General features: G+C 36.7%; 1 protein-coding gene across 1 annotated transcript in view; it reads left to right on the top strand.

Moving 5' to 3' along the window:
- Positions 1 to 8215, top strand: part of SPATA5 (spermatogenesis associated 5) — a 334732-nt gene that overhangs the window by 273302 nt on the left and 53215 nt on the right. The window lies entirely within an intron of this gene.

Genomic DNA, 8215 nt, shown 5'->3' with positions numbered 1-8215 from the left:
TAGTATTCCATTGTGTGAATATACCAGAGCTTCTCTATCCATTCAGTTGTTGATGGGCACTTGGTTTGTTTCCAACTCTTTGCTATTGTGAACAAAGCCACAGTAAAAATGGGTGTGCGTATATCTGCTTGGTATGGTTATGGTTTCTTTAGGGTATATTCCCAGTAGTGGAATTTCTGGGTCAAATGGTATTTCTGTTTCCAACTTTTTGAGAGAGTGCCATACTGACTTCCATAGCACCATTTTACATTCCCACCTGCAGTGAAAGTGAACAAGGGTTCCAGTTTCTCCACAGATTTGCTAGCATTTGTGGCTTGCTGTTTGTTCTGTTAAATTTTGCTGTTCTTACTAGGGTGAGATATCTCACAGTTGTTTTAATTTGCATCTCTCTTAGAGCTAGTGATTTTGAACATTTTTCATGTGCTTGTTGGCCTTCTGAATATCTTTGGTGAAATGTCTGTTCACATTCTGTGCCCATTTTTCAGTTGGTCACCCTGTAGTTTTTAAAAGTTCAGATGCACTTTTTAACAAGAACAGCAAGTTGGATTCATTTTAGATAAATACTGTTTTGACTTTGTAAAAGTTGACATTATGAAGAAGCTGTCATGCTAATAAATTAATTCAAGGATATGTATACCTGCATTTGTTGAATTGTTTTTGTTCTATTTTCTGCCATCCTTTGTTCTCCTCAAGTCCTGCCATTTACTTTGGTATATAATTCCTGAACTCTTGCTGTCAAATGCATCAAGTCTTTTCTTGTACAGTCCAATGGTTTTTATAGAACTGAGCAATCCCAGCATTAGACAGATTGCCTACAGACTGATTTATTTTTTTAATACAGACATATGCTCAGTTGTCATACAGAAGTCTTTAAAGGATTCTTTTCAAAGAACAAATAGTTTTGTAGCCCTAGCACCTAATCCTGTGCCTGACACATAGTAGATATGGAGGAAATGTTTGTGGCACTTTGTGCAAATTCAGCCTTAGCACTACAAAATTTCTTCACCTCTGAGAGAAGCTGAATATTTTAAATAGATGGAATATGATGTGAAATGTTGTTTTTTAAAATTGCCAGCAATTTATCAAAATGAAATATTGATATCTTTTCAGAGTCAAATTTTAATTTGGCAGAAATTATTCTCTTTACAGAATAAATACAAATCTATAAAAGAAATCTCGTTTTATCTTTGTTGTTGTACTTACTGTTAGATGCCCTCAACTCTGACTTAGGAATAACAGACTGAAACTTATTTTTCCCTTTTGCAAAAATGGAACATTGTCAGAAAGTAAAAAAGTTTCATCGTAAAATATTTGGCAATTTAAAGACATCTCAAATTGTTCATTCTGAATTTCCTGCTCCAGCTCATGTTTTAATTTGAGATTCAGGAAGGTATTAATTTCTATCCTTATGCTAAAATCATATTGCTACAAGGGTTAATTTCTTCGTAAAATGAAATCAAGGCTGTTCTTCACTTGATTAAAAGTCTTACACAATTTCCTATGGACCATGGGATAAAGAACAAGCTTATTCACCGTACTAACATAATCCAAAAGTTGGATTTTTTTTTCTTTAATTCTCCTTACATTTGTTTTTCACTTCATCTGTGTTGACACCCATGTTTTACCAGTGTTTCTCAAAATTTTTCATGGCATAACAATGCATATAAAATAAAAAATAGGATGAAATGCCTGAATCTCCCCATGTTTTCCTGCTCTACTGAAGGAACCCCATTGAAGAACACCTATGACCCGTTACCAGGGAAGCAGTTTGGTAGGTTTGCTGTGTTCTATTTCCATAACTGTCCAATCTGTATCTTAATCATATCATTTGAGAAGCTGGACTTTGTGAAGAAGTATGTGGCATCAAGATCAGGGGAAGACTTGTCAGTTACCTGCTATTTAGAAGATAAAATCTTGCTTGCTGAAAGTGAAAAAGACTTGACGCAGAAGGTAAAATACAGCCTTCTGTACGGTGGATTTCAATATTAAGAAAACAGTCCACACCACTAGGTCAATAGATAACTTCATAATAGATGGATAAAAGATTGAGGTTATTATCAGTTTAAACTAGCTTGGGTCTAAAATCAAAATTCTTGGTATCACCAGTCAAGAAATAAGATGATATATTATTGCATTGGGAAAATCTGTTGTCCAGGACCTCTCAAAATTGCTAAGGAGCAATTATGTCAGTGTAAAGAATAAGGTGAAGGTGCATCTAATCCAAAACATGCTCTTTTCATTTACTTACTATGTATCCAAAAATTGGACAATGACTTTGGAAGAGAGAAGACTCTTATGTCTTTAAGCTGCAATGTTAGATATGAGTTCTGAATGTTCTATGGATGCTAGAAGAACAAGCAAGTATGTCTTAGAGAAATGCAGCCAGGATACTCATCTCACATACCCTAGGCCTGTTCTCAGGAGGGGCTGGTCCTTGGCAAAGGATGTGTACGGAAGGGTGGAGGATCAGCGAAAGGAAGAAAGAAGGACTCTTAACAAAATGGATTGACCCAGTGACTGTAACATTGGACTCAAGTATATTCAAGATAACGAGGATGGCACAAGATAGAGCAGTGTTCCAATCCATTGTTCTTAGAGTTATATTCAATTTGCTGATATACAGCAGCATACCTCAAAAAGGTTTATTGTTATGTACCATCAGGTCAGAAGTGACTCATGGCTGATCCTCCAGAGGCTGTTAATCACCAGGAAGGAGAGTGCCCATGTTTTTCCTACAGAGCAGCTGGTGGATTAGAATTCCATGTCTTTGGCTTAACCAGGAGCCTCTCCCAACAAGTTTGCTTAAACTTACTTTACTTTGCTTACAAAGTTGTTTTCATTTATCTCTATTTTAAAAATATTATCTTCTTTGAAAAAAGTTTGGGAAAAGTAACACAAGATGGTCAATAAGAAAAAGATGCTTATGGAACTGTACATGACTAATCTCGAAGATTAGGTCATAAATACACGTAACAGTACCACAGTCATTTCAGTCCTATGGCCAATTAAAAAAAAAACAAACCACAAACCTGCCTGATTAAGTTCATATTGAGAGTTCCAAAAAGAAAGTTTAACATTAGGTACATATTTTATATCAGTTTTATACTACGTATTCAAGGGTATGTTAAGATGCTGTGGTTAAAAAGAGTTTTGTTAAATAAGTTTGAGAAACTTTGAGTAGATAGAAAATACATTAGCTTTTACATGAAAGGGGTTTTTTGGAGCCTACGTTAATGAATTGAATGATGGTGGTATTCACTGAACTTCCTTATATGGGTATAGATATTATCCTATCACTCACAACATTGTGTTTCAAGATGGATGTAGAAATGACCTTTTTTTAACTGAAAGCATCCCCATTTTTCTTCACCTTTTCATCTCCAGCATAAGAGATCATATGATTCTCTAATTCAAAATGTCCCAAGTCAGTCCATCTCATTTTGCCAATACCTAGTATGTCAATATTTATGCCTTCCATTGTTTTCTTGACAGTATCCAATTTTCCTACATTCATGGTTCTCACGTTCAATGTTCCAATCACTAGTGTCTGCTTACAGCTGTTCCTCCTGTATGTTTCCATGCTTAAGGACCTTTGATGAGATGGATTGATTCAGTGACTGTGGTGATGGGGGTAGGTGTGTCAGAGACTTAAGATTGGCACAGGATAGAGCAGAGCTATTTTACATAAGGTTGCTATGAGTCACAGGCAGCTTGACGGCACATAACAATAATAACATTACTGAATATTAACATAAATATATTATGGGTATCTTCAAGAAAAATCTATAGTATTAATTAAAATCTTATCCAAAGTTTAATCAGGGAAAACCTCAAAACTAATTTTGTAACTCCTCATACCTGAAACATAAAAGATGTGTTGCAGTGGGAAAACAAAAACCTTTGTTAAATACCTCTTTAAAAGAGCTAAAGTCCGTTTAAATATTAAGGTATATCTGAATCAAGGCATGTTATCTTCACTTTCTATGCTCCTGAAAGTTGGACAATCAATAAGGAAGACTAATGGAGAATTGATGCCTTTGACCTGTGGTGGTCACAAGGAGTATTGAATATCCTATAGACTGCCAAAAGCACAAACAAATCTGTCCTGGCACAAGTGCGACCGTAGTGCTCCTTAGAGACAAGACAGTGAAACTTCGTCTCACTTTGAAAATATTTTGGGAGGCATCAGTCCCTAGAAAAGAGCATCATGCTAGGAAATGTAAATGGTCAGCTAAAAAGAGGAAAACCCTCAGCAATACCGATTAATGCAGGGAGTACTCTCTGGATGGTGTAGGATAGGGAAACGTTTTGATTAGTTATTCATAAGGTCTCTAAAGTCAGTCAGTTTGGTAGCCTGATTCAGGCCCTGATCTTTTCAGTCACTTGCTATGCATCTGAGAACTGGACAGTGACTAAGTATGACAGAAGAAGAATTGATGCCTTTGAATTGTGTTGGAGAAGAGCCCATGGACTGCCAAAAGAACAGATAAGTCTTGGAGAAGGTACAGCCAGAGTGCTCCTTGGAGGCAAAGATGATGAACCCAAAATTTCCCAAGCCAAAGTTTCACTTACTTTGTCTAGGAAAGATTATTGGAGAGCAACATCATGCTTAGGAAAGTTGCAGAAGACAGGAAGACACTTGACAGGGTTGACACAGTGGCTGTGGCAATGGGCTTGAGTGTGTCAGAGATCGTGAGGATCGCACAGGATAGAACAGAGTTCAAGTAACTGTGAGTCGTACTTAAGTCGACAGCACCTAACAACATACCTACAATACAATAAATACCTACCAAATAACTATTCATTCTTAAGATATAAGCAAGAAGGAAGCAAGCAAAAGGTGAAGATAAATTACAAAAAAGTGAAGATAAATCAAGTAAGAAAAATATATAGGAGTTTTTTTATGTTTAAGAAGTAATATTTTCATTGCTGTTAGGTACCATCAAATCATAGACATTAATTGTGACCTTACGAACAACAAATCTGAACCCTGCCCTGTACTGTGCTATCCTCAGAATCTCTGATATATTTAAGCCTATTGATGCAGTAAATGTGCCAATCCATTGTCATTGGGGATCTTCCTCTCATTCACCTTTTCCCCTCCACCTTTCCAAGCATAATATTTCTCCAAGAATCAGCCTCTCCTACCAACACGCTACAAGATAAAGCTTTGCCATCCTTGCCTCCACGAAGCACTCTGGCTTCACCCTCTCCAAGACATAGCCGATTGTTCTTTGGCAATCCAGGGGATAGTCAGTATTCTCCAACACGCAGTTCACAGGCATCAGTTTTTCTTCTATCCTCTTTATTCATTGCCCCGCTCTCATTAGCATAGTAAGTGACTGAAAAGATCTTGGTCTGAACCAGGTGTACCTTGTACCTCAGACGTCACTGCTCCTCAGTAATTTGGAGAGGTCCTTGACTGCACTCTTTGCAATGTAATTCATCTCCTCACTGTTGGTGCCAAGTGTCATGATTGTGGATCCAAGTCAGATGAAGTCATTGCTACTCTGAATCTTTTCTCCATCTGTCATGATATCACCTATTAGTCCAATGGTAAGATTGCTTGTTTTCTTAATGTTGAGATACAATTTATATTGTGGACTATAGTCTTTGATCTAATGCTGCAAGTGCTTCAAGTAATTCTTTGTAGACTATTCCATAGAGCTAACAGTAATTCATTTGCTAAGGAGCTCTGGTGACTTAGTGGTAAAGAGTTGCATTGTCAACCCAGAGGTTTGTGGTTTCAATCCACCAGCTACTCCATGGGAAAAAGATGGGAAACCTCCTTCTTTACAGTTTATTGACTCTGACGACCTTCTAGATATTCAGATGTGAATTGGTTTCAACTCAGTAGAACATACCAACAGTTCATTTCTATAAATGATGAATAATCAGCTTTCTAAATGTACTTTATAAAAAAAAAATTCAACACTGAATTTCAATCAGTTGTTTTTATGTGCCACTGAATTCTAACTGACTCATAACAGACCCTCCAGTGGGTTTTCAGAGGCTGCAAACCACACAGGAGGAGATTGTCCATTTATCTTCCAGGGAACAGATGGTAGATTCAAACTGTACCTTTGAATTGTTAGCTAATCAATATGGATCATGTATAACCTACTGAGAACAAATAGAGGAGTCAGGAAATTGAGATAATTCCATTAAATAAAATTTTCAAATCTAATAAAGCATAATTTCAAATTATTAAAAATATTTCATAGTACAACAATAATATTTATATACCTATAGCTCACTAGACCTCTCCTAAGTACTGAAGAGCAATGATGTCAGTCTGGGGACTGAGGTGTGCCTGATAATGCATCAGAGAGCTGGACAATGACTAAAGATAATAGAAGGAGAATTGGTGCCTTTGAGCTGTGGTGTTGGAGAAGAGTATTGAATATACTCTGCTAGGAGAACAAACAGGTTTGACCTGGAGATGGTTAAACCAGGCTGCTCCTTGGAGGCAAGGATTCTGAAGCTTCATCTTTGGACATGTTGCAAGGAGAGATCAGTCCTTGGAGAGGGACATCATGCTTGGGAAGGTGAAGGGACAGCGCAGGAAAAGAAGACCCTCGATGAGATGGACTGATTCAGTGACTGGGGTAATGGGGGTAGGTGTGTCAGAGACAATAAGATCGGCACAGGATAGAGCCAGGGTTAGAGCTGTTGTACCATAGGGTTGAGTCGCAGGCAACTAGATGGTACATAACAACATCAGCTCGTTTACTCCCACCTTGCTGTCTGATAATTTGCATTTGTAGCAGCAATTAAAAACTACTATTTTGTGATTATATATCTTACAGTAACTAATGCCAAGATGAAAATAATGCTGGCTATGATGGATAAGGTTATGTGTTAACTTGTCTGTGTCATGATTTTAATCCGTTTAACAGTTGTATAATGGTATATTTTAGCAGTTATTTAATGATATATTTTAGTATTTATATAGTACGTTATGTAATAATGTAGTCAGCTTTTCTTTGTTGTGACCTGATGTGGTCATTCTCCAGTTTTGCGTAAGACTGATTTTCATTTAAAGACCTGGTCTTTGCAACATAACCATGTTGAAAACTTGATGAATTAAAATGCAGAAACTATACAGAAATTGGAAATCTTTGCATGCTGAATCAACCCTTTTTATTATCTTACCAGTACATCATGTATTCATTATTTACAGACAAAAGAAAATCATTTTTGTCCTGAAATTATATGAGTAGCACATTTGAAGTAATCTTTCAAAAGAAATTATTTTATTTTGGGGAGAAACAGTTGTGACTAGCTCTACCACATTTTTCCAAAGTTGAGGTTATCCTTTTCACCCTTCTGGGAAAGCTCAAAACCTAGGCTATTATTAAAGCATTTCCTTTCTAATAGTAGAAAGAACATCATAGCAAAGGATATAGAGTATACACACCATCTGAGACACGAACAGTGCTCAGCAAGACGTGTGGTTTTCTTTTTTAAATTGTTGCTGTCCCCAGGCAGTGCAGGTTGAGTACACTTCAGTGATTGTCCGGGCTAACAGCCAGTGGGTCTTTCCTGCACTGATCTTGTCAGTGAAAGTTATACTTAAAAAATAGTAGGAAAGAGCCTTCCTTCCTGTAGAACACTAAATGCGTTAACACCCTTCCTAGAATTTCTTTAAAAATACTGTTCTGGTATATTAAGGTGAAAGAAAGTTTTGTGAATGATAGAATGTTCCGTTCAATTTAAAAAAAAAAAAAAAAGTTGAGGTCTTTTCATTCTTTGAAACTGCAGTCTTTACATTGAAACTAATTTTTAAAAAATCATAGGGAAAGTTGTCTTTTTATTTTTAATTGAGATTTTAATGAAAGTTTATAAAGAACTTGTATTTTTCAATCATTCATTATTGCACATTTTCCTCCCTGACTCTCCCCAGATCACTTTTTTTCTTTGGGGAAAAAAGTTCTTTCATTGTTATACAGTCACCGCTCACCACCTTCCCCCGCCCCCACATCCCAACCACTTTACTATACAGCTCTGGACTCTTGTCACGCCAGTAATATCTAATCATATATTCCTTATATTCCTTTTCTACAGTTCTCTCCCTTGTCTGTTTCAATGCTGTGTGTTGATTATTTATCCCCTCTTTTCTTAGTTTCCCGCAATCCCCATGTCAATCCCATTTTACCACAGTGGCACTATGCCATATTTGTCTTTTTGTGACTGAGTTATTTCACTCATCATA

This window comes from Elephantulus edwardii, unplaced genomic scaffold, assembly GCF_000299155.1.
Source record: "Elephantulus edwardii isolate Elephantulus edwardi_28Jun2011 unplaced genomic scaffold, EleEdw1.0 scaffold00012, whole genome shotgun sequence".
Classification (NCBI taxonomy): Eukaryota; Metazoa; Chordata; class Mammalia; order Macroscelidea; family Macroscelididae; genus Elephantulus; species Elephantulus edwardii.
The sequence above is the reverse complement of the archived record's forward strand: the minus strand, read 5'-3'. Positions and strand labels throughout refer to the sequence as shown.